General features: G+C 36.7%; 1 long non-coding RNA gene across 1 annotated transcript in view; it reads left to right on the top strand.

Annotated features, from left to right (window-relative positions):
- Positions 1–13785: 13785 nt before the first annotated feature.
- Positions 13786–26757, top strand: part of LOC120220361 — a 31054-nt gene continuing 18082 nt past the window's right edge. The window contains exon 1 of the long non-coding RNA XR_005525550.1: positions 13786–13916. This is a non-coding gene — a long non-coding RNA (uncharacterized LOC120220361). The remainder of the gene's footprint in view (positions 13917–26757) is intronic.

Genomic DNA, 26757 nt, shown 5'->3' with positions numbered 1-26757 from the left:
AGTTTTATCTCAGATGGGGTTGTGTTTCAAAACCCCACAGTACAGAGACCTCCTGCAGCTTGGACCCACGCTGACTATCTGGGGGAAAGTCTTACTGAGCAATAGCTTGGTATTAGCTTGTCCCAGAAAAGGCTCATGTAATAGTGCAGTGACAGAGGTTCAGAGATTATGGTAAATGACAACACATAGCTGGCACCAGATTTTACTGCATTCTGGAATCTTTGTCCCAATACTAGCAAATGTGCCTGCTTTCTGGGATCCGCTGGGACCTTTCCAGTAGGGAGGCTGTATGAGCTCTACCAAAAGGACTCCAAGCAGGAGAACTGCTTCTCCCTGTGTGGCACAAGGTCACCTCAGCTCCCGCTGCCTGCTCCTAGGGATTTGTCCTGTTTCTTCACCAGAGCACCACCAGGCACTGAGTTCTGGAACTCCAGACTCTGTTCTCCACTATTTATAGAATCCTGGTGATACTGAAACCCTCTCCTTTCTCCCTATCAGTGGTTTTGGGGAACAGATTTTTTGTTTAGTCCCCTGCGAGTGTTTTCACTCTTTCTCTCCAGCTACTTTTGGGGGAGTGCTTTCCTTACATGATTCCAGTGCACCACACTTGCCCCCTTTCCCTTTTTCTGCTCTCTCCCCAAAAAACCTCTCCCTACCCTTCTCAGCTTTTCTTTCCCCCTTTCACCTCTCAGCACTGCATACATGTTAAGTTATGTGGCTCAAGTTATGCATATTATTGTGTTAATCCCCAGATCAGTCTCTTAGGTGTGCAAAATGGTTTGGTGCTGATCCGGCTGCATTTTCAGGGATGAGATAAGTGCAGGGTCTCCATGCTGCTCCACCATCTTCAAAATCTATCATTTAAAGAGAATGTTAAATAAAGTTTGACATCCCAATATTTTTTTAAAGAGCTGAAACACCACTAAATAATATTAGGTATGATAAATAAAGCATAATTACAGATACAGGCTGCTATTAAATAGATAAGTGAAAATATATTAACTGTATTGTGGGATGAACTATGGTCCCCTTAAAAAATCCACATTTTGAAGTCTTTAACCTCCAGTACTTCAGAATGTAACATATCTGGAGATAAGGTCTTAGGTAATCAGCTTAAAATAAGGCCATTTAGATGGGACCTAATCAAGAGGCACCTGGGTGGCTCAGTGGGCTAAGCATCCCTAATTTTGGCTCAGCTCATGATCTCACAGTTGTGGGATTGAGCCCTGCATCAGGACGCTGGACCTGTAGCCTACTTAAGATGTTCTCTCTCCCTTTCCGTCTGCCCCTTTCCTGCTCATGCATGTTCCCTCTCAAAAGAGAGAGACAGAGAGAAAGAGAGAGAGAGAGAGAGAAGGAAGGAAGGAAGGAAGGAAGGAAGGAAGGAAGGAAGGAAGGAAGGAAGGGAGAGAGGGAGGGAGGGAGGGAGGGAGGGAGGAAGGGAAGGAGGGAGGGAGGGACAAAATCCAGTATGACTGGTGTCCAGGGGAAATCAGAAAGTGGGCACAGGTACAGAGGAAAGATGATATAGAAGACACTGGGAGAAGACAGCCATCTGTAAGTTAGGGAGACAGGCTGCACCACATCCTTCCCTCATTGCCTTCATAAAAACCCAATCCTGCCAACATCTTCATTTTGGACTTCTGGACTCCAGAACTGTGGGACAATAAATGTCTATTGTTTTAGCTTCCAAGTCTGTGATATTTTTTACTGTAACCCTACAAACTAATACAAGCTGTTAAAGAGTATATTTGAAAAGGTAGACAAAATAGATGCATTTCTATGAATATTTAAATCATCAGCTAAGTAATCATTATAATTGGCTCAAGAATTAGAAAACAAATAGAGTTGTTTTCCAATAATACGATAATCTTGAAGAAATAAAAAGTTGCTGAAGATCAACATCCAAAAAAAAAAAACCACCCCGACAACATGTTTAGCAGCAACTTCTATTCAAGGAACAGATGATTCTAACCTTATAGATAATATTTTAGATAGCAGAAATATAGCTGGAAATAAATACAAAATGTCTCAATTAACTTTGCAAAATTAGCATAATCCTGAAACAAACCAAAAGAACATAAACAAGATCAAAATAACTAGTGGTCAATTTTATTTATGAACCTGTGTGAAAAATCCTATATAGAATGTTAATAAATTGAATTAAACACTATATTAAAAGTACAGTGCATCATCAAGAATAGTTTCTGTTTGGAATGTAAGAATGTTTCAGTTCCAAAAGTTGTTCTAATGTAAGTCATAGCAAGAAAAGTTTGAGGGGAAAAAATGTGATTTTCTCAGTAGTTAACCCAAAAAATCCAAATTCAATTTTAATGGAATTTGCTAGTCCAGCTTCAATAGAAGGAAACTTTCTTAGCTTGATAAATATTATCTACTAGAAAACCCAGACAGTAACAAATTATTACTAAGTCAATCAAATGAATCTCATTGAATTCAGAACTAAGATAAAGGCCCATTATTGCCACTACTCTTTAGCATTTAAGGGAGATCCCAAGCAAAGCAATCACATAAGAAAAAAATAATTAAATATAAATATTAAAAGGAAAGGATAGTATTCTCATCATTTATAGGTCATATGTCTTTAGAATAAGTGGATTTGGAGTGCCTGGCTAGCTCAGTCAGTTGAGCATCTGAATTTGGCTCAGGTCATGATCTCACATTTCTTGGGTTTGACCCCTGCATCAGGCTCAGCGCTGACAGATCAGAGCCTGGAGCCTGCTTCAGATTCTGTGTCCCCTCTCCTCTCTTCCCCATCCCCATTATGCTCTATCTCTCTCAAAAATAAAATTTTTTAAAAAACTTTAAAAAATAGAATAAGAGGATTTGTTTTCTAGAGCTGTCATAAAAAGTACCGTAAGCCAGATAGTACAAAGCAAAGATTTACTTTCTCACAGTTCTGTTGACTAGAAATAAATAATCAACATTATTTGTCATGGACAGCCTCCTTAGAGGCTATGGGGAGGAAATCTTTCTTCTCTCTTCCTAGTTTCTGCTGGTGACTTTTGATCTTTGATTTCCTTCTCTGCATATTTTCCAATATTTTCCAAACTCCAATATTTTCCCTTGTATTTACATGGCATTCTCCCTGTGTTTCTCTCTCTTCACATAGTGTTTTGCTCTTCTTGTAAGGATACGGTCATATTGGATTAGAGTCTACATGAATACCTTCATTTCAATTTGATTACATCTGCACAGACCCTATTTCTAAATAAGGGCACATTTTGAGGTATTGGCGTTAAGACTTCAAAATACTTTTTGAAGAGGTACATAATTCCACCTCTAAAATATCAATACACAGAATCAACTGAAAAACCACTAGAAGTAATAAACAGGTTGAAAAACATGACCATGCATAATACCAGCACCAATTATTTCTTTCCCTTTAGACCAGAAAAAAAATAATGAAATAAAATAAAAATAAAATACAATAAAATTTGAAAACTATAATGAGAGAGAGAAAGAGAAAGGCTGGAATTCCCTTGTTGGGGTTTTTACGTAGGATGAGGAGATTATACACAATACTTGGCTAGCTAAAACGTAACATGGAGATTTCTGGTGGGCTGCAGTTAAGCTTGGGAGGGGTTTGGTTCTCTTGGAATGCTGGAGGCCTGATTAACAGTCCTGATTGTAGAATGTCCAGGTCTGCCCTCCTAGGTGTTTCTGCAGTCCTTGGGGAACTCCATTATCTACACATTGTATACAAAGCTTAGCAAAACAATAGGACACTTAGACTTGCTGTATACCTTTGATTTGATTAGCCTCTTGTGATTGTTCACCTTTAAGTCGTGCACCTTTGTTTTTGTATGCCTGAAATGTTATACTCCCTCTATATACAACAAGCCAATGAGATTTGTGATTGGCATGGCACTGCAATAAATGAGAGCAAGGCAAACAGGGTCTTTGACTGTGAACACTGGCCTCCATGCCTTTTCCTCTCTTTCTTAGCAAAGTATGGAGTAATCTTTCATACGTAGGTACACGGTTTGCTGGCCATTCTTGGCACTCTCATAAGTAAGAGAAACAATAACAAAACAAAAATACTAAACTAGGCATAAGAAAAGTTATCACTGTGTAAAGAAAAAAGTCACCAATGGGCATAAAAATCTAAATAATAGGGAAGACATTCAATATTCCTGGATGGAAAGACACAATATAGTAACAACGCTCATTCAGTATTAATTTAAAACAATTCCTTCAATACAATTTACTACAATTTACAATTTACATTTAATAGAAACAGAAATCAAGGCAGCAAATTTTCTTTTTTTAAAAAAATGTTTATATGTGAGAGAGTGCAAGTGTGTGTGACTGGGGGGAGGGGTAGAGAGAAAGGGAGAGAGAATCCCAAGTAGGATCCATACTCAGCATGAAGCCCAATGCAGGGCTGAATCCCATGATCCTGAGATCATGACCTGAGCCAAAATCAAGAGTTGGACATTTAACTGACTGAACCACCCAGGCTCCTCAGGCTTAGTAGTTTTTCAGTTGATTCTGTGTATTGATATTTTAGAGGTGGAATTACGTACCCCCTCAAAAGACAAGTCTTAACCCTACTGCCTCATAATGTACCTTTATTTAGAAAAAGGGTTTTTGCAGATGTAATCAAATTGAGATGAAGTCATTTGTATGGGCCCTAATCCAATATGACTGTGTCCTTACAAGAAGAGCAAACACCATGTGAAGACAGAGACACACAGGGAGAATGCCATGGAAAATATTGCAGTTGGAAAATATGCAGAGAAGGAAATCAAAGACCAAAAGTCACCAGCATAAACTAGGTTTATGACTTGCAACAACTTTATTTTCAAGATCATATGAAGGATAGAACTGCAAAATGAAATAAAAGATCAAGAGTTCATTGAAAAATAAAAACACTAAAGGGGAGCATTTGATGACTATAGTAACAATCATAGAATTGGTAAACATGATAATAGATATGATTTTATGTGGGGTGCCTGGGTGGCTCAGTGGGTTAAAGTCCGACTTCAGCTCAGGTTATGATCTGACAGTTGTTGGGTTCAAGCACTGCATCGGGCTCTGGGCAGACAGCTAGCTCAGGGCCTAGAGCCTGCTTTGGATTCTGTCTCCCTCTCTCTCTGACCCTCCCCTGCTCACACTGTTTCCTCTCTCTTTCTCTCTCAGAAATAAATGAAAAACATTTAAAAAAAATTTTTAATATATGATTTCATGTGTCAGACATTTTTTCTGAAAGTCTTACATATATTGTTTTACTTAATATTGTTAAGAACTCTTCTATCTTAATTTGACAAGTGAGGCACTAGATAGCTAAGTGTATTGTCTAGGGTCACACCATCAGTAACTGTGTGGTCTCATTGTAGAGCCATTCTTGAAAGATACCATAGGCAGCCTGATAATGAAATATAAAGTCAAAGTGATTAAAATTATTTGGTATTGTTATAAATATAGACATATAAATAATGGAATATTTTAAAGATTTTTGAGGTCATTATGAAAACCAAAATATGGAAATTCCTTATCAATATAGCAAAATTTGTTAGATCTTGCCTCATACTATTCAGTGCATATAAGAATGCAAATCTATAAATAATTTGAAAAAGTATGAGGATTTATTTTATAATCTACATTTTATAAATGTGCTTTATTTTTCAGATCAATTTTTGGTTCACAGAAAAATTGAGCTGAAAGAGTTCCCATATACCACCTACCCCCACACTGGCACAGCCCCCAACGTTCAACATCACACCCCTGGGTTGTGGCACCTTTGTTACAATGGCTCAACCTAGCCCCAGGCACATCAGCCAAAGTCTAGACTGGACATTAATGTTTGCTCTTGCTGTTGTACATTTTATCGGTTTTGACAAATGTATAATGACATGTATCCACTACTATAGCATCATGTAGAATAGCTTCACTGCTCTAAAATACTCTGTATTCTGCCCCATCACTCCTCCTCTCCTCAACTGCTATCACCATAGTTTTGCTTTTTCTAGTATGTTATATAGTTGGAATCATACAGTAGATTTTTCAGATTGACTTCTTTCATTTATTAATGAGCATTTGTTTCCACCATGTCTTTTCATGGCTTGACCTATAATTTATTTCTGTTTAGCACTGAATAATATTCCACTTTTGGATATGCTAGAGTGTTATGTATCCATTCACCAGTGAAAGACATCTTGGTTGCCTCCAAGTTTTGGTAATTATGAATAGAGTTGCTATAAACATCCATGTGCAGGTTTACACCTCATTTGTGTGTAAATAACCATGATTGCTGAATACTTTTAGTGCTATATGTTTAGTTGTATTAAAAAAGGAAACAAAAAAAACTACACCTGCCAAACTGTCCTGTATCATTTTGTATTCCCAGCAGCAATGAAAGCGAGTTCCTGTTGTAATTTTCCTTTATAATCTATTTTCTTCACAGCAATTATCTTATATATTCTTTCTTTATCCATTCTTAACCTATCTTTCCTTACTGGAATGTCTTTTTTATTACTGTTTTCTTTGGACATAAAATAATGACTTACTTAAGTTTCAGTAAGTTTCCTTAGTAAATATACATTGAATAAATAAATCATTCAGTTTAACTATCCCAAGTTGAGCTTATATAGAAAGCTCTGATAAAAGCAAATAGAAAAATAAAAACAACCAAAAAGATACAAAGAAAACATATAAAAAAGAAATTAAAATAGTATGTAATCAAGCTGTCTTATAAAGCTCAAATTCACTTGTAATAATAGAAAGAAAAATAAAAAATATTACCCATAATATTCAAAACAATTTAACAAATGATATTGCATCCTGCTATAGTTATGGAAAAACACTGTCATGTATTGTTGGTGAAATTGTAGATTTGTAGGTTGTAGTGTATTATAAAATAAATATTTGTACACAAATAAGGGGATAAAAATATAGATGTTTTTCCAAAAACTCTACTACTGGTATTATATTTTATAAAACTGGTTGCCCAGTTACGTTATATCGAGTGTGAATCTTTTATAAGGCATATATCTTTGTGAATCATTTCTGTAATTTAAAAAAAAGATTAAAAAACTAAATGAATAATTTTTTTATCTTGTACCCAAATATGCATACTTTGCCAATTGGCCCAGTAAAGGTCTTAATTCTAGGCTGAAAACAATTAAGTATAAGATACTATTTTGGGGGCGCCTGGGTGGCTCAGTCGGTTAAGTGTCCAACTTCGGCTCAGGTCATGATCTCACGGTTCATGAGTTCGAGCCCCGCGTCAGGCTCTGTGCTGACAGCTAGCTCAGAGCCTGGAGGCTATTTCAGATTCTGTATCTTCCTCTTTCTCTGACCCTCCCCTCTTCATGCCCTCTCTCTCTCTCTCTCAGAAATAAATAAAACATTAAAAATTTTTAAAAAAAATTGATACTATTTTGCCATTGGAGGTTTTGTATGTATATATGGTGTGTGTGTGTATATATATATTTTTTTGTATATACATATATTTTGTATATATATATATCACACACTATTTTTTATATATACATATAGTGTGTGTATGAGAATTGGAAAGTTCTTCATATTGAATTAATATAAATGAATGTTTTACATGAAAAAATTATTCCTGGATGAAATTATTTTCTTGAAACATATGTTCGCTTGTGAAGATCAATTAGAGATTTTACATGCCTAAATCTTGTTCTTTTCAAGAATTATCTAATGTTATCTGACAAAAGGCTTAATTAACCATTAGAACCCCCTCCCCCTTCTCTCTCTTTCACTTGTGTGAGGAAATAGGAAATGACAAAGAACACAGAGGATTTCCCTATCATTCTTCCAAACCAGGCTTCCTTAACTTACTATGCCAGTGTTCATTTTGAAAGTTCCTAGAAAGCCCTGTATTCCTTTCAGTCTCCAGAATGTGAAGTATTTAATTCAAACAGTGTAGGAAGATGTTCCCTGATGATAACAATATAGATTTGTTAGTCCTTTTTATTAATAAAGACAATATTAAATTATATTGTTGCAAAAGGGTACAACGTGTTTGTTTATTCACAATTAAATTTTGCAATTTAGAGGAAAGTTAAAAAGGTGTAGCAAAAGTCTACAATTCACTTAGATACCTCTGTTTCTTTTCCCAGAGTCTAATAAAAGAAAATATTCCAGTGGATTAAAAAAATGCACCTATTTAAATAACAAAATGGCATTTTTCTGAATATATGTATCTTTATTCATATAGAAGGTAAGGTTATGTCTTTTCAGCTATCCAAACAACTCACAACTGCTCAGCTTTGTTATCCTGAGTTAGCTTCATAGTTAAAATAATTTCTGAAATCTGCTTTCTGAGATTAGAAGTGCCCTCTCCCCTAATTTGCACAAAAATAATTGGAAAGGCACATGTACCAGCTTCCAGTTTATACAAGTTCACTTATTTGAAATCCCTTGAGCTCCTCCAATTAAAAAACAAGTTTTTGAGTTAATATCCTTCAATTGTTAAAAACTTGCGTCACTGTGAGAGCACAGTGAAACGTAAAGGTCCCAGCACACTGGCAGTTGATTGTGAGGGGATGTGATTGTTCCACATTTAGACTGGAAAGGGTTAGGAACTCTGCTTCCCAATGTGGTTAATGAATGAAAGGAAAATTGGACCCCTGAGCCAGAGTAAATGACCTAAGGGAGTGAAAAATGTTCACAGGTTAACAAGGGCAACTGTTCCTTGCCATAATTCCCAGAGGAGGCAAATGACAGAGGGGCCAATGAACTTCTGTCTTTGTATTATTTATTAATCCATTCTCTTCCTAGGAAAAAGAACTTGGAATACCTCTGGAAGACACTAATGTTGAACACCTTAAACTCTGTGCTTGTTTCTCCTTGCTCTGATTCACTTATTAACATATTTGGTGTTAATAATTCATTTGGACAAATTCAGTTCAGATGTACTAAGAAATTAATCCATCATCTTATACAATTTTAAATATTAAGGATATAATATACCTTAATGTAATAGGCGAAGATGGAATCCAAGCTACCAACTTTAAAGTGACTTAGTAATAAATTCTTGGTTATCTAATTGGTACAAGTGGCTATGGAGACATTTTTTCCTCCTTAGAGTGGGAATTATTTCAAATGTTTGTTTAAAAATATTGTTTTCTCTGAACCGAAGGGAGTTTTCATAACCAAAGCCAAGCCACCACCCCTAGTCATGGTCACAGATACAAAACCCCTGATTGGCTGTTGATGAGTCATTCCTCTTGAGGAACCTTATCTTAACACCTGCCTTATCTTTAACATCCTTTTCAACTTCTTCTAGAAAAACAATAACCAAAAAGGAAAAAAAATATCTGGGACCAGTCCAGTTTTGAAACACCTGCCTTAGAGATAAAGACTGCAATTTTAGGCTTTTGTAACGTCTTTACTTTGCTCCTGGAATTTGTTCTCCCCTGTTGTGAGCATCCGCTGACTTTCTCAATACATGTGCTTTGCCTGGGAATTACTTCAGTCTAGCAAATTATAAAATGACAAGATCATCTCTGTTACCATGGAAAGATCTGTATATCAGAAAATCTATGAAGCTCTGGCTTCGTAGTAAATGCACTTTATGAGTTGAAGAAACATTACAACACCAGCTCTAATGAATCAGCCAGTAATGTTTTATGACATAATTCCAGTCTGATATTGATAATCTTCAACCTGCAGTTAAAGAGGATATCCCAGGTTTATGTGACCATGGTGAACCAAAATAGAAGCATTTAAAAAAATTACAGACAGGAACTACACAGCTGGAAACCAGAAGCACCAGTTTTACTTGGGCTATTAAGAAAATTCACAGTTAACTAAATAAAAAATATTTATTCTACCTCATTTATTTTCCCCTTGGTATTTAGATGTGCCCCATATTGGTGCCTATGAAGAGGTTATTGTAAGGGCACAAATTTGTTTTAAAATTGTGAGTTAATTTGCTATGTAAACAACACAAATTACTGAGCAATTACATAATTTATGCTGTTATATTAATTAATTATGTTGATTTTTAAAGAATGTAATTTTCTCCTTATGTATAAATGCTCTGACATTAGAAAGTTTTTGCTAAGGCTCACTTAGCTAAATTCTAGGCAATCAGAAACTATCTGGAAGTAAACAGTAGGGAGAGTGCCTCAACAAAATTAACCAGCATCAAAGGGCTTGCCTTGCAAAACCAATTTAACCACATGATGGCAAATGTCACAAAGGTGTTGTTGTTGTTGTTGTTGTTGTTTTAATAAATAGAAACTCTAAATAATTTCACAAGGTCTCTTTCATATTTTGCTTTCAGGGAGTCAGCTGGCCCTACGTTGATGAGAAGAAACAATAGAGAAAGGCAAACAAGTCAGTAAAGGGCAGTGGAAGGAATGTGAAAGATTGTGATTAAAACTATGATGGCAGTGAGTGTGCTCAAGAGTTCCTTCAAAGTGACAAGCCTTAGGGCACCTGGGTGGCTCAGTTGGTTGAGCATCTGATTCTTGATTTCAGCTCAGGTCATGATCCCAGGGTTGTGCAATCAAACCCCTGGCTCTGAGCTGTTGGGCTCAGAGCTGAATGTGGAGTCCGCTTAAGATTCTGTCCCCACCCTATTTCCCATCTCTAATCTTCTCCTTTCCCCTCTCCCTGGCCTTTCCTTCCTGCCCCTCTTCCCTATGATGTGCACTCTCTCTCTAAAAAATAAAATAAATCTTTTAAAAAATGACAAGCCTCAACACTAACAAGTGTTGCTGAAGATGGGAAGAAATTGAATCCCTTATTCATTGCTAATGATCTAACATAGTTTAGCCATTTTAATTTTATTATTTTTGTTGTTGCAGAAAGTTTTATTGTTTCCAGTTGGTCCACAATTTGGGAGAGGGCTCCAAAGTTGTTAAGAAGCTGTCTTGTGGCTGAAGGGAGAAGCCCAAGCAGAAGCCTTAGCACCAAGAGGAGGAGGGGTTGCGCCTCAAAGGCTGTGGGGCTCCAGAGGCTCCTACTCATGCTTGAAGGTGAGTCCTTCAAAGAGATACTCACCCATCCTGGGTGTCACCAGCCTGAGGTGATAGGTAGTTGCCATCTTCCTAAACAGTTCCACCTGCTCATCTAATTAGTCATTCTTTGGGAAGTCACAGAACCAGCATCAGCATGGGCAGACTCAGAGTGCCCAGATCCCAAAGGTCCCTGGTCAAATTCTTCTCCAGAACCATGGTGACTCCCATGGCATTCAGGTTTTGCTACACTCACCTTGGGATGGCTTCTGCATGTCCTGGAAGAAGGCAGAGGCCTGGCACTGGTTTTGCATCTTCAAAAGATACTTGTCTCTTTCTTGCTTTCCCTTAGCTAACTTGGGAAGAAGTGACCCACACTCTCTAGAGCCACATTGCCATGGTCAAAATAGAAGCCAAGAGAAAGATAGGTGTAGGAGGCCATCAGATCCATGTTGACAATGTGGTTGACAGCAACCTTCAGCTCAGTAGAATAATTCTGATGAGTCTGGGAAGTCATGGTTGATAGGCAATAAGAAGCCAAACAAAAAATATGGTGTTGGCTGGTCCCAGAGACAGAGGATGGCTGAGAAGATGGTCCTGAAAAGATGGTGGTTAGAGGATAGAACAGGGGACATCTCTGGGTCTGTTCCATACAAACACTGTTGAAACAAGAAATAAATTTCCAGGACCTCCTGGTGTACTGCTAGTTCAGCCATTTGGGAAAAGACTCTGGTAGTTCCTCAAAAGTTTAAACATAGAATTACCATAAGACCAAGTAATTTCCTTCCTACATATATACGTGTTATGAACTGAGCTCTAATTAATTCACTGCCACTGCAGGCTCAGAAGAGATAGACCTGAGGAGCAAGTCTGTCTCCTCCTCAGTTATAGAAAGTGGGACCACCTCCTTGTTTCAGTAGGCCAGGCTGTTCCTGACCAGGGTTTCAAGGGCAAGGCTTAGTCCATGGCTGAGAGAGCATGATCACCACCTAGAGCCAAAGGGATGGCTATGCCTTCCATAAAAGCCTCACCAGTGGGCCTGGAAGGAGTGGTGGAGCCCATAGGACAGAACATCCAGTCAGAGAGGATTATTCCAGAGCCATAACTTCTAATAGAATTTTCCAGGCTTGGTTTTAGACTTGCTTATGACTTGTCGCTTCTTTCTTTGTTCTAATTTCTCCCTTGTGGAAAGGAATCTCTAGCTTCTGCCTGTCCCACCATTGCATTTTGGAAGAACTTATCTGGTTTCATAGGTTCACAGATGGAGAGGAATTTTTCTCTCAGTACCATACCTCGAGTTTCATTTATACTTGATCTAGATAGTCTCATCATATTAAGATGAGACTTTGGACTCAGTGTTGATGCTGGAGTAGGCTAAGGCTTTTGGGGCTGAACAGATGAGGTGAATGTATTTTGCATGTAAGAGGGTGTGAATTTGGTGGGTGGATGGCAGAAGGTGGAATGTTGTGGACTGAATTTTCTCCCTCCCAGTAACATAGATGGAAGCCTTAACCTCCAATGTGACTATACTTGGAGATTAGGCCTTTATTTAGATAATTAAGATTAGGGGAGGTAATAAAAATAAGACCCTAATCTAGTTCAACTGGTGTCCTTATAAGAAGTGTAAGAGAGGGGTGCCTCAGTCGCTTAGTTGGTTAAATGTCCAACTCTTGGTTTCACCTCAGGTCGTGATAGCACAGTTTGTGATATTGAGTCCTAAGTCGGGCTCCATCCTGACAGCACAAGGTTTGCTTGGGATTCTCTCTCCCTCCCTCTCTCTCTGCCTGTTTCCCAGTCATGCTCTCTTTCTCTCTTTCTCTAAGTAATAAATAAATTTTTTAAAAAAGATGATGATGATGAAGAGACAGCAAAAGTGTACGTGCACAGAAAGAAGGCCAGGTGAGGACCAAGAAAAAGGCAGTTTTATACAAGCCAGGAGAGAAATCACCAGAAACCAACCCTGCCAACACCTTGATTTTGGAATTATGGCCTCTAGAATTGAGAAAATATATTGTTGTTGTTTAAGTGCCCCAGTCTGTGATGTTATGGTGTTGCAGCTTGAGCAGACTAACACAGTACTCAGACTGTGAAAAAGATATGTGCACATGAATTCTCAAGAAGCATTATTCCTAGTAGTCAAAATGTGAAAGAAAAAAAAAAAAGTCCACTAATTGATGAATAGATAAACCAAATGTGACACATTCCTACAATTGAATATTGCTTGTCAATAAAAAGACATAACATGCTGATGCACCCTATGGCATGGATAGGCCTTGTTAACATTGAGCTAAATAAAAGAAACTAGTCACAGAACTAGTCACCACATTTCATATGGCCCCATTTATATGAACTATCCAGAGAAGGCAAATCTTTAGAGAAAGAAATTAAATTGCTAGTTGCCTACATCTGGGTGATGGGTAAAGTGAGTGCCTATTTAATGGGTACAGAATGTCTTTTTTGGGGTGATGAAATTTTTCTAAACTTAGACTGTTGTGATGGTTGCATAAGTCTTTAACACACTCCAAGAGTCCTACCTGCTGTTCTCTCAGCCTCTTTGCATCCCCAACTAATGCAGCTCAAAACTCAGTATTGTGGATGGGGAAAGAAAGAAGTGGGCTTTGATGGCAGCATCTCACCCAGCTAGGTATGCACGAAATACTCACTTACATGCTCTTACTTTCTCCCTTATTAGAAATCTTAGGCCAAGAACATCTCTCTTGGCATTAGCTGTGACATCTTGGATGAATGGTGATGTGGCTAAAGTAAAATTATTCCTCTTATGCTCTCCAGTGCATCCAAATTTATACTTTTGTGTTTCAGCTATGCACTGAAAGTTCTCCACTGGACTTCTGGACTTCCACAGAGTCACTTCACCATGAATGATTGTCTTGAGAAAGGGCACTGAGAGTAGCTAAAGCCAGGACATAAGCCACTGCTGGGACCACAAACAAGACTGAGGTCTGTATGCCTATTACCTGATGACAGGTGGGCAAAACTCTTCTTAGATTTTTTGAAATATATCCCCCACAAAGGTACTTCTGTCTGTGAATGGTACCAAACTGTTGTTGTTAAAGTGGGGATATATTGAGTAACATCTTAATTGGACATCTTGCTGACATCCATTTTTTTTTTCTTGAATAAATGTTCCTATTATTGTTGTAGGCCTTTGGTCAATTTCCAGAGTTCTGAAAAAGTTGCTTTTATGGAAGCAAGGATTTCAGAAGTCCTTAGCTCATTATACCAAAAATACTCCTGTTTTTGTTTTAATATAGTTTATAATCATCTATCATCTAGATTTAAACATTTTAAACTTAAAATATTTTTTGCAGATGACCTATACCAATAAGATGAATAAAGTTTTAGAAATGTAAACTTGATATAGGTATCCCTTTTTATTTAAACTCTTCAAGCTCTCAGACCAGATCTCTCTGAATAAAAATAAAAGATCTTACAACATCTAGTTCCAAATTCACTGTTTTCTTCCAGGCATTTCATGACTCACAACTGTTTGTCAAGCATGCTGTATTTACTCACAGCTCCTAGTTTTCACATACTCTGTTCCCTTTGCTTGCCCAGCTCACCTGATGAGTTCATTCTAGTCATTCTTCAAGTCAGATCTCAGTCACTCATTCTCTGAGAACTTTCTGTAATCTTAGTAATGTATTTTCATACCTCCATTGTACTGTGTGCATTCCTCTTTAAACCCCTTTTTACATAGTATGTGATTGTTGTTTGCCATCTTTCCCCCCACCACTTTGAGGACTAGGATTATAGAATTTCATTTTTTAAACCCTATACTTAGAAGAATGCCTGCCACATAGTATGAATTACTTGAATACATACTTGCTGAATAATTGAGTGAGAGACTTAAGAATCATAGACCAGGAAGTTTGGAGGAGGAAGATATTAATAAGAGGAGCGTGGTGCTAGCTGTTTTTAAGCAGAGAAAAACATATTTGGGTGATTTCCCTTTCTCTCTTTTCCAGCAAATGATAAATGGCTTTTTTCCTTTTCCTTCCCTGGTAAGGAAAATCCCCTTAGCTTAGTAATGCCTCCAAGTGCACTAAGAGTTAATGGTTCAGAGCTCAAAGGAAAAGACTTGGCATGGGCAGGGATGGGAGGAGAATTATGCAGCCAAAATATTTCTCTTCATTTTTTCCTCCAACTCTGGGAATGGAGAAAACATAAAACTGAATATTATATTAAGCATTAAACAAGCATCATATTCTCACTCTATGATTAAAGGATAATGGTGGTATTATGATGATGTCAAGTATGATAAAATAAAATAAATAAATTATAAGAAGTCATCCTGTTTGTAGGAAGTTATACTGGTTGACATGTCATATCTTTTCCATTTGTAGTTTCCCTAAGTTTCTGATTTGTTTCCAACAAAAATCGGTGTTGGTAAGATGAATAAAAACCTAAGCATGGGAAGAAGTTGATGGATAGTTTTGTGTGGTGTGCATGGAAAAATCCTCTTCAGGAAAGAATCCAAATTACTAACTGGAAAAGGGTGGGAAGGATAACTCATGTCAGTAAAAAAAAATTATGAAAAATCAAAAGGTCAGAACTTTGGATATTTGTAAGTTAAGGTGTATTTTGACTTATCCTGGAGAGATTCAAAAACTACAACTGAACTGAATTACCTCCAATGAAATTACTTGGCTTGAATAATTTCCTATTTCATTACCTTGCTTGCCATGAGGACAAGTGAAATAGACCAGCACAACTAGTGAGCCAAATTACACAATATTTTTGGGAGACCTTGAATCATTACAGTGTAAACTATATTGCATCCATATTTCTCTTCATGTACACTTATTATCAACAATTAGCTATTCAAAGTAACCAGAACTTATCTTAAACTTTTATACTCTTTCTTGTATATTTAGAAAGTTAGTAGAATTTCTTGTACAAGAAGAGAAGTTTATGTATAACAGACAGCAATTCTATTGATTAGTTTAAAATCTAGAATTTAAAAAATATGAATAATAAAAGCTGGCTTTTATGTTATTTTATTTATACTATTATTAATTGGGGGCACCTGCATGGCCTAGTTGCTTAAGCTTCCAACTTCAGCTCAGGTCATGATCTCGTGGTTTGTGAGTTCAAGCCCCACATCGGGCTCTGTGCTGAAAGCTCAGAGCCTGGAGCCTGCTTTGGATTCTGTGTCTCCCTCTCTCTCTGCTCCTCCCCTGGTCACACTCTGTCTCTCTCTCTCACTCTCTCTCAAAAATAAATAATAAAAACATTAAAAAATAAATAAAATAAAATATTATTACTTGATTAAAGTAACATTAATACTAATACATTACTTTGGGAAAGTAATTATTTCCCAAAGATAATAAAAAGTTATTATCAACCACTTATCTTGTATTTAGGAAAACAAATGTACTAAATCATTAACCTGAAATGTTAAATTCCTCTTTCCTTTCATCTCCCAGTTATTATATAAGATACAAAGTTATTCTGTATTATGATATAAATCTTTTTAGTTGTTTATTTACTTTTGATGTATATATACACACATATATTCATACATATCTTTTCAATTTTCAAACATATTATTGTTAAACATAAATGCTCAATGAAGAAAGTATGAAAAAACTGCAATATAGAGGCAATTGAGGTAATTATTGGTCACTCTTTTTTTAATGTTTATTTATTTATTTTGAGAGAGAGAGAGCAAGCATATGTGCACATGTGCACAAGCAGAGGAGAGGCAGAGAGGAAAGGAGAGAGAATCGCTAGCAGGCTACATGCTGTTAGGGCAAAGCCCAATGCAGGGTTTGAAACTCACAAACCATGAGATCATGACCTGAGCTTACATGAAGAGTGAGTTGCTCAACCAACTCAGCCACCCAGGCACCCCTGGTAGCTCTTTAACAAAAATATACTTTTATATGTTTTCTTTTGTGTAGATTATCATATGAAAATAATGTTATATGAACTCTTTATAATCTTTAAGTAACAAAGTATTAAAAACATTTTTTAAGTCACTACAGTTTTTGTTACTCTTTTTTAAATAATAATATTATTTTATGTTACTTTTTTGTTACAATACTTTTTAAATTTTTAAATTTATTTTGGAGAAAAAGACAGATAATGAGCAGGGGAGGGGCAGAGAGAGAGGGAGATACAGAATTCGAAACAGGGTCCAGGATCTGAGCTGTCAACACAGAGCCCAATGCAGGTTTTGAACTCATGAGCCACAAGATTATGACCTAAGCCAAAGTTGGATGCTTAACCGACTAAGCCACTCAGGAGCCCCTGTTACAATACTTAACCTTTCCTACCATGTCTGCAGAGGCAAAATTGCTAACCCGTCCCCATTTATATGAAAAGTACTACTAGTTCCCCTTTATAGTGAGGAAAGTGAGTTACGCAGACCTTAATTTAACTTTCCAAGTTCACATAGCTCGCAAGAAGTTAAACTGAAGTTGGAACACAAGAATGTTTGACTTCATATTCAGTCCATCTCTTTTCTTCCCTTTCCTATGTATACTTTTGACTGTTTACTATTGCCAGGTAAGGTACTGTTCATTAGGGATTTAACAATGAGAAGATAATGTCCTACAAGAAAAAGAAATGAGTGTCTCTGGCCCCTTGGAGCTTAATGCCTATTGGTCTTTAAATTAGGCATCAAACAATGTGCCAACGTTGACTAAAAATAGAGTTGTATTTCTCATAGCACTGTAGAGAAATATAAAGATAAGGACTGAGAAAAGAAAGTAGCTGTCTTAGGATGGACTCTTGGCCTGGGGACAGGGAAGGGGATGACAGATATCAACCAAGTTATGGACCAGAAGAACTCCCATAGAGAAAGGTTATGGATTAAAAATAAATAAATCATAACAGAAGGCAAGTAGTGATTGAAGTAGCAGTCAGCATCAGGGCATTCTGTAAGATGAGGAATGAGCTCAAAAGTAGGCTTAGAATGGGGCACCTGGGTGGCTTAGTCGGTTAAGCGTCCGACTTTCGCTTGGGTCATGATCTCGTGGTTCGTGGGTTCGAGCCCCGCGTCGGGCTCTGTGCTGACTGCCAGCTCAGAGCCTGGAGCCTGTTTCGGTCTGTGACTCCCTCTCTCTCTCTGACCCTCCCCTGCTCACGCTCTCTCTCACTCTCTCTCTCTCTCTCCTAGAAATAAAAATATTTTTTTTAAAAAGTAGATTTAGAAAGATAGTTTTTCTAGGACAGATTAATGTTTGCAATAGGCAGGGGTTTAAATCTTTAAGTTATAAGAACTAGATTAAAAAGGTAGAATTTGAGTTGGTTTTAGTTTTAGGAAAGGGAGCAATCAATGAAAAGACATATTACTGCACTGCATGATGGCTACAGTAGTGTCTAAGCTTATAAAAACAACATTAAGACTTAGGAGCAGGTATCTAGGGTATTGTTAGAATGCAAGAAAAAAAAAGTCCCAAGTTACTGCAGGACTGAGTTAATTTCTCTGGTTTATGTCTCCTTATATCATTACTGACCAACCTCAGGATTGGTTCTATACCCAGGAAATGCCAGAACATACAGATATCCCCGAGTCATGTTCGCTATATGAAGGGAGGATGATTTATCCAAAAATTAGACAGATCACTACAATAAACAGGAACAACAGGAAAAAAGAAGAAAATTAAGATTTTGAGAAACACTCATGGGGCTTTTCTTCCTTTCTTAAATTTCTGAATGACTAATTTGTCCCTGGATACCATGAACATCAATTACTCATTCCAAAGCTGCTTAGAACATTTTTGAGTTTTTTAAAAAACATTTTTCAATCATTAGTCTCAGTTTGTATAAGCGGCTTTTAGATATAGCTCCTCTGAGCTTTCTTATTTTATGATATACAGGATGCTGGATTTTTGAATTAGGTAAATTTCCATACACTTTATGTTTAAGCCTCCCAGGATCTTGTTCTGCAATACTGAAGAAAAGCAACTTGATTCCATAGAGGCTGCACATAAGTTATGATAAGTTATGGTATTCTCATAAATGTTGACTTGGGCTGCCCCAGAGAAGAAGCAAAAAGAGATACTCCACAGAATAGACAGCAATAGTGGGTAAGAAATCTCCAGTTAGATTCAAGGAGACTGTGGCATCTATTACAGCAAAGTGGTTTCAATATAGCTGTCATAGTCTATATAGTATGTTGTTGTGGTTCAGAGCTTAGACTCTCAAAGGTAAGATAATGGAGTTTCATTCTCTGCTGTACTACTTACTAGCTGTGTGTGATCTAGTGAAGTGACTTAACATCTCTGCTTATTTATTTGTAAAATGAATACATAACTAAAGGGCCTATTTCAAAGGCTATTATGATACTTATAGGAATGAATATATATAAAGTGCTTTGAACAGAGCATTGCAATAATAATAATTTAATTATATGGTACATTATAGATAATATATTTTTATTATTGTTGTTATTTGAGGTCAGTGACACATGACACAGGTTTTGGCAGTAAGTAATCCTAGCATGGCCAAACCAGTAGCGTGCCCATTTTCAGCTCAAGTAACTAGATTTTACAGAAACTAAATTGAGACTCATAAAACTTATTGACTACTCTGTACTAGAATAGTTATAGATAAGCACAGGTAGAAGTTATATAACTGACATTTATGTTAACCTAATACCAGTTTGATTTCTAACAGCCTTGAACAAGAGGGCTCTAGCTATGCCTTCCATAATGTAAAAGTTCTCCTGAGGTACCTTACTTTGCCACATTATACAAAGCATAGATTATAGATCCAAAAATATCAGGAATTAGGATTTGTCTCTTCTTTTCGAGACATCACATTTGATGTTAGTTTTGCTTATAGTTGTATCATACTTCCACTCCTATTGTTTGAATTTAGGGTGAACTAAACCCTTGGCTGCCCCAATATTTTGCAAGTTTTTAAGTTGATATGCAAGATGAGTGCCTGTTCTTTGCTTCTCTTACTTACTAAACTACCCATTTTAGTTCTATTGCTTCCAGTTAAAAAGTGACCTCATGCTTGCTGACACATGTTCAGTGATTATACAAGTAATGTTGATATTTTGTCTTTTGTGCGTTGTCAGTTTCCTTTTCTCACTCTCTCACACTTCCACCCTCTAATTTCTTTGAAGCCACTGTCCATTTGACATGAAAAATGTACTTATAGTCTTTTGGCTAATTATTTCAAGGAGAGGTGAAAAAAAAATCTTGACTATGGCATGATGAACTCCATCTGCTTCAGTTAAAGCAATTGCACACTTCAGAGTTTCTTTGCAATGACAACTTTTCAGCAATTTAATTTTGTTAAACATTGCATTCTGTTCCCCCAAATCTGGACTGATTTTTGTCTATATCTTCAGAGAATTAACCCTACCCCACAGTATGTTTTTAAAAATCATAAATTTTTCCTGAGAAATTTTATGGAACTGAGTTGTCTTTGTCAGTTTTACCAAATTATTATCAACTCTCATGTAATTAATCAGGTCTTTCACTTCTGGCTTTCTCACTTTCCATCACAAAAGTGAATAATCCCACCATGGCTGACTGTCTCATTCAAGATTTGAGGTAAAGAGCTATAGTTGGGTCTTGAGGCCAGTCTGAGGAGAACTACTAATATCACTGATATTTGATTATTAGCTCTGCTACTCTACTTCATATCAGAAATGTTTCTCCTGTTGCCATCAGACTGAATTATTTGCAGTAAACCTCTTAAGAGTTTTGAAGCTAACCCCACAGCTGGGAGTGGATCCTCCATGTGCTACTTGGTACTTATAAAATCTCAGATAGGTTATGTAGACTCCTTAAACCCTCAGATTTCTCACACATTAATGAGGATGATTAATATTGGAATATTCCTGGTAGGGTTGTTATCAGGATTGATTGAGAAACTTTAAAATGTTCCATATAATGACTAACACATAGAAATTACTCAATAAATAATAGATATTACTATTATTTCTGAAAATATATGCACTCTTCAGAACTCTTTATGAAACTAGTGATTTAGATTAAATTATCTTGTATTAGGATATGATTAAACATTAAAAAAACTGGAATTAGCTAATATCTTCAGGTAAATAGAACTTTAAGAATAAATATATGACTATACAATCTTTTTGCTGAAACCCTAAAGATAAAGCACTTGAGAAAAAGAAAGACAAAATAACAATAATATAATTTTTTGCTAAGTCTAAGAAATAAAAAGATGGCAACTGCCCAGGTCAGAATGCATTCACTTCGTGGTGATTTGTTTACTACATTATTGTTGCATTTTCTGAATTTTGATTCATATTCAATACATAATAATAATTTAACAGTAAAGTATTATACTCATGGAGTGTTAAACAATTGTTCCACATATGTTACTTTTACCTATGTTAGGTAATATAGCCGAAATGACTTGGTGGAGGTCCTTCAGAAGATAGGTATGTGTCTTAAACTTTATAACAAGACACCCTCACCTCCTCATCTGGTTCAACTAAAGTAGGACCTAAATATTTATATGTGAAGATTATGTGAACCACTACTGAATAACTCATTCTGGTCATTCCATAGTTTGAGAATATTGATTGATTATATGGTAGACCTCGCTCTCTTTTCAGGGAAGGACTTGTTGCCAGGGAGTGGCCAGGGAAGGACTTGTGGCTGGCAGTGCTGTTGGTGAACAGTGTTGAGCTGTCAACCACTGTAGGGATGGCCTCATATATGAAGAATTGCCTTATCCAAAGTTGCAACCCTTCCTAGAGTGGCCTACATTCTCTTTGAGGGATCCCTGACTACTCTAACTAAAATTGCAATATTTTTCTCCATAACACTACCCAGCCCTTCCATGTTTATTTCTCTCTATAGCACCGTTAATGACATCCTTGATATTTTAAGGATGTTATTGTTTCTCTTTCCCCTTTGGAATATAAGCTCAGTGAAGGCAACGTTTGTGGGCTCTTTTGTATTCCAAGTGCTTTTCTAAGCACTTGTAACACAATACTGGCTCAATAATTTGTTTGTTAAATAGTAATGAACTCTAGAGTAAGTGTACCACCCTGTGTTGAGAAGAATGAAATAGACAGTATTCAATAAAATAAACAAATCTTTGTTTGTAATTTGAATTTTCTCCAAGTTCAGCTTCAGTAATAAGAGATGTTTGTAAAGCTCTACTTTGTTTTCCCCTTGGTTATTGATCTGTGAATGTTTACTTAGTCAAAATCTAGGAGGAAACAAAATATGTGTGGCAATCAGTATACCTCCTTTTTTTCTATGGAACTGTCAAGGCCACTCTCCTCTCTCTTTGACATTTAAAAAAAGCATCCAGTTTATGCTTCATAAATTAGGCTTCAAATTTTTTTTTTTTTTTTTTTTTGGACACCTCTTTATTTTTTACCAGATTGAGTACTTGGTTTCTCATTTGCTTTGTTTGCTGTGTTTTTATCACAAATTCACACCCTCCCTCTGCCAATATAATCTCTTGATATTCAACCTCAGCAGGTATTAACAGCTTCTTCTCCCAGCAGTAGGCTGGGCAGGATGTGCAGATCTCAGTGCCTGCCTGGTTCCAGAGATGTCCCTTCTCCTTCTGCCTGGGAATGTCTATCCCTGTTCTCTGCATCCCATTTTGAACTTGGACTTAGTTTTTTTTCCTCCAGGATTGTCAAAGAAGAGAGGGTTCAAGAAATAAAAAAAAAAATCAGATCCTCACATGATAGATAATTCAGCTGAATACAGAAAGACCAGTTGGCAGTAGTTTTCCTTTAGAATTTTGGTGAAGTCTCAAGATGTTTGGATTCCTGATCTTTCATTTGTGATATGTAGTCTCCCCCCACCTCCAGCTCCCAAGTGTGTGAGATCTCATTGTTCCTCATATTCCCTCTGACTTGTTTTTTACCTGTTGTGCTATCATTGGGCCCTCATTTGAAAATTCACATCTTTCAGTTATGGAAAAATTTTTTGAATTATTTTATTTTCCCCTCTTCTCTCTTCTGACCCTTCTGCTATTCAAGGACCTGCATGTTCTCTAATTTTCTTGTCCTTTTTTCTCTTGTTTTTCAACCATTCATCTTCTTGCCCTACTTACTGAAAGTTTCCTGTGTCTTTATCTTTCAACTCTGATATTGAGGGCTTTATTTATTTATTTATTTATTATTTTTTAAATTTACATCCAAGTTAGTTAGCATATGTGCAACAGTGATTTCGCGAGTAGATTCCATAATGCCCTTATCCGTTTGGCCTCCTCTCCCCACCCCTCACAATCCCTCCAGCAATGCTTTGCTTGTTCTCTATACTTAAGAGTCTCTTATGCTTGTCCTCCTCCCTGTTTTTATATTATTTTTGCTTTCCTTCCCTTATGTTCATTTCTTTTGTATTTTAAATTCCTCATATAAGTAAAGTCATATGATATTTCTCTTTCTTGACTGACTAATTTCACTTAGTATAATACCCTCCAGTTCCATCCATGTAGTTACAAATAGCAAGATTTCACTCTTTTTAATTGCTGAGTAATAGTCCATTGTATGTATGTATGTATGTATGTATGTATGTATGTATGTGTATATATATATGTATGTATATATATATATTCTTTATCCATTCATACATTGATGGATTCATACATTCATACATTCATACATATATATGTGTGTGTGTGTGTGTATATATATATATATATATATATATATTCTTTATCCATTCATACATTGATGGACATTTGGGCTCTTTCCATACTTTGGCTATGGTCAATAGCACTGCTATAAGCATGTGCCCCTTTGAAACAATACACTTGTATCTCTTGGATATATACCTAATAGTACAAATGCTGGGCCATAGGGTAGTTCTACTTTTAATTTTTTGAGGAACCTCCATAGTGTTTCCATAGTGGCTGCACCAGTTTGCTTTCCCACCAGCAGTGTAAAAGAGATCCTCTTTTTTTGCATCCTCACCAACACCTGTTGTTGCCTGAGTTATTAATGTTAGCCATTCTGACAGGTGTGAGGTGGTATGTCATTGTGGTTTTCATTTGTATTTCCCTGATGATGAGTGATGTTGAGCATTTTTTCATGTGTCGGTTGTCCATCTGGATGTCTTCTTTGGAGAAGTGTCTATTCATGTCTTATGCTCATTTCTTCACAGGATTGTTTTTTGGGTGTTGAGTTTGATAAGTTCTTTATAGATTTTAGATACTAACCCTTTATCTGATATGTCACTTGCAAATATCTTCTCCCATTCCATCAGTTGGAATTAGTTTATCTGATTATTTCCTTCTCTGTGCAGAAGCTTTTTATTTTGATGAGGTCCCAATAGTTCACTTTTGTTTTTGTTTACCTTGCCTCCAAGACGCTTTGAGTAAGGAGTTGCTGTGGCAGAGGTCGTGAGGTTGTTGCATACTTTCTCCACTAGAATTTTGATGGCTTCCTGTCTCATACTTAGGTCTTTAATCTATTCTGAGTTTATTTTTGTGTCTGGCATAAGACAGTGGTTCAGGTTCATTTTTCTGTGTGTTTTCCCAGCACCACTTGCTGAAGAGACTCTCTTTATTCCATTGGGTATTCTTTCCTGCTGTTTCAAAGATTAGTTGGTCATAGATTTGTGGGTACATTTGTGGGTTCTCTGTTCTGTTCCATTGATCTGAATGTCTGTTTTTGTGCCAATACCATACTGTCTTGATGATTATAGCTTTGTAATACATCTTGAGGTCTGGGATTGTGATTCCTCCAGCTTTGGTTTTCTTTTTCAGCATCGCTTTGGCTATTTGGGGTCTTTTCTGATTCCACACAGATTTTAAGATTGGTTGTTCTACCTCTTTGAAGAATGCTTATGTTATTTTGATAGAGATTGCATTGAATATGTAGAGTGTCTTGGGTAGTATCAACATTTTAAAAATATTTGTTCTTCCAATCCAGGAGCATGGAATAGTTTTCCATATTTTTGTGTGTGTCTTCTTCCATTTCTTTCATAAGCTTTCAACAGTTTTCAGTGCATAGATTTTTTAACCTCTTTGGTTAGGTTGAATCCTAGATATTTTATGGATTTTGATGCAATTGTAATTGGGATCAATTCCTTGATTTCTCTTTCTAATTTTTAATTTTTTTTAAACATTTATTTATTATTCAGAGATAGAGCATGAGAATGGGAGGGGCAGACGCAGAATACAAAGCAGACTTCAGGCTCTCAGCTGTCAGGACAGAGCCCAACACAGGCCTTGAATTCACAAACCGTGAGATCAGGACCTGAGCCGAAGTTGTACACCCAACTGACTGAGCCACCCAATGCCCCTAATTATTTTATAATGTTTATTTTTGAGAAAGGGAGAAAGAGTGTGAGTGGGGTAGGGGCAGAGAGAGAGGAAGACACAGAATCCACAGCAGTCTGCAGGCTCTGAGCTGTCAGGACAGAGCCCAACACAGGCCTTGAATTCACATACCGTGAGATCATGACCTGAGCTGAAGTCAGACGCTCAACTAACTGAGCCACCCAACTGCCCCACTGATTTCTCTTTCCGTTGTTTCATTATTGGTGTATAGGAATGCGACTGATTTCTGTGCATTGATTTTATCCTACAACTTTGCTGAATTCAAGGGTCAGTTCTAGCAATTTTTTTGGTGGGATCTTTTGGGTTTTCCATGTAGAGTATCATGTTATTTGTGAAGAGTGAAAATTTGACTTCTGTCTTGCCAATAAGGATGCCTTTTACTCCTTTGCTTTGTCTGAAAGCTGAGACTAAGACTTCCAACACTATGTTGAATAACAGTGGAGGGAGTGGACATCCCTGTCATGTTCTTGATCTTAGAGGGAAAAACGCTCAGTTTTTCCCCAATGAGGATGATACTAGAGGCGGGTCTTTCATATATGGCATTAAAATATGATCCTTCTATCCTTACTTTCTTGAGGGTTTTTATCAAGAAAAGATGCTGTGTTTTGTCAAATGCTTCCTCTGAATCTTTTGAGAGGATCATGTGGTTCTTGTCCTTTCTTTTAATGATGTGATGTATCACATTGTTTTGTGGATATTGAACCACCACTACATCCCAGGTATAAATCCCACTTAATTGTGGTGAATAATTCTTTTAATGTATTGTTGGATCTGGTTGGCTAGTATCTTGTTGAAGATTTTTGCTTTGGGATAAAATTTTATGAATATATGTTAAGTGGATCCAGTCCAGTGTGTCATTCAAAGTGTTGTTTCCTTGTTGATTTTTTGTTTAGACGATCTGTCTGTTTAGACGTTCTTCAGGGAAATTGGTCTGTAGTTCTCTTTTTTAGTTGGGTCTTTGGTTTTGGAATCAAGGTAATGCTGGCTTCCTAAAATGAGTTTGGAAGTTTTCCTTCCATTTCTGGTTTTTTGTTTTTGTTTTGTTTTGTTTTGTTTTTTTGTAACAGCTTCAAAAGAATAGGTGCTAAGTCTTCTTTAAATGTTTGGTAGAATTCCCTTGGAAAGCCATCTAGCCCTGGACTCTTGTTTTTTGGGAGATTTTTGATTACTTATTAGATTTCTTTACTAGTTTTGGGTCTGTTCAAATTTTCTATTTCTTCTTGTTTCAGTTGTGGTAGTTTGTAAGCTTCTAGGAGTTTGTCCATTTCTTCCAGATTGCCCATCTTATTGGCATATAATTGCTCATAATATTGTCTCATTATTGTTTATATTTCTGCAGTGTAGGTTATGACCTCTTCTCTTCCATTCTTGACTTTATTTACTTTGGTCTTTTTCTTTTTCTTTTTGATCAAACTGGCTAAGGGTTTATCAATTTTGTTAATTCTTTCAAAGGACCAACTACTGGTTTCATTGATCTGTTCTACTGTTTTTTTTGTGGTTGTTGTTGTTGTTGTTGTTGTTTTGTTTC

The sequence above is a fragment of the Hyaena hyaena genome, unplaced genomic scaffold, assembly GCF_003009895.1.
Source record: "Hyaena hyaena isolate Hyena2069 unplaced genomic scaffold, ASM300989v1 scaffold_690, whole genome shotgun sequence".
In the NCBI taxonomy this organism is placed as follows: Eukaryota; Metazoa; Chordata; class Mammalia; order Carnivora; family Hyaenidae; genus Hyaena; species Hyaena hyaena.
The sequence above is the reverse complement of the archived record's forward strand: the minus strand, read 5'-3'. Positions and strand labels throughout refer to the sequence as shown.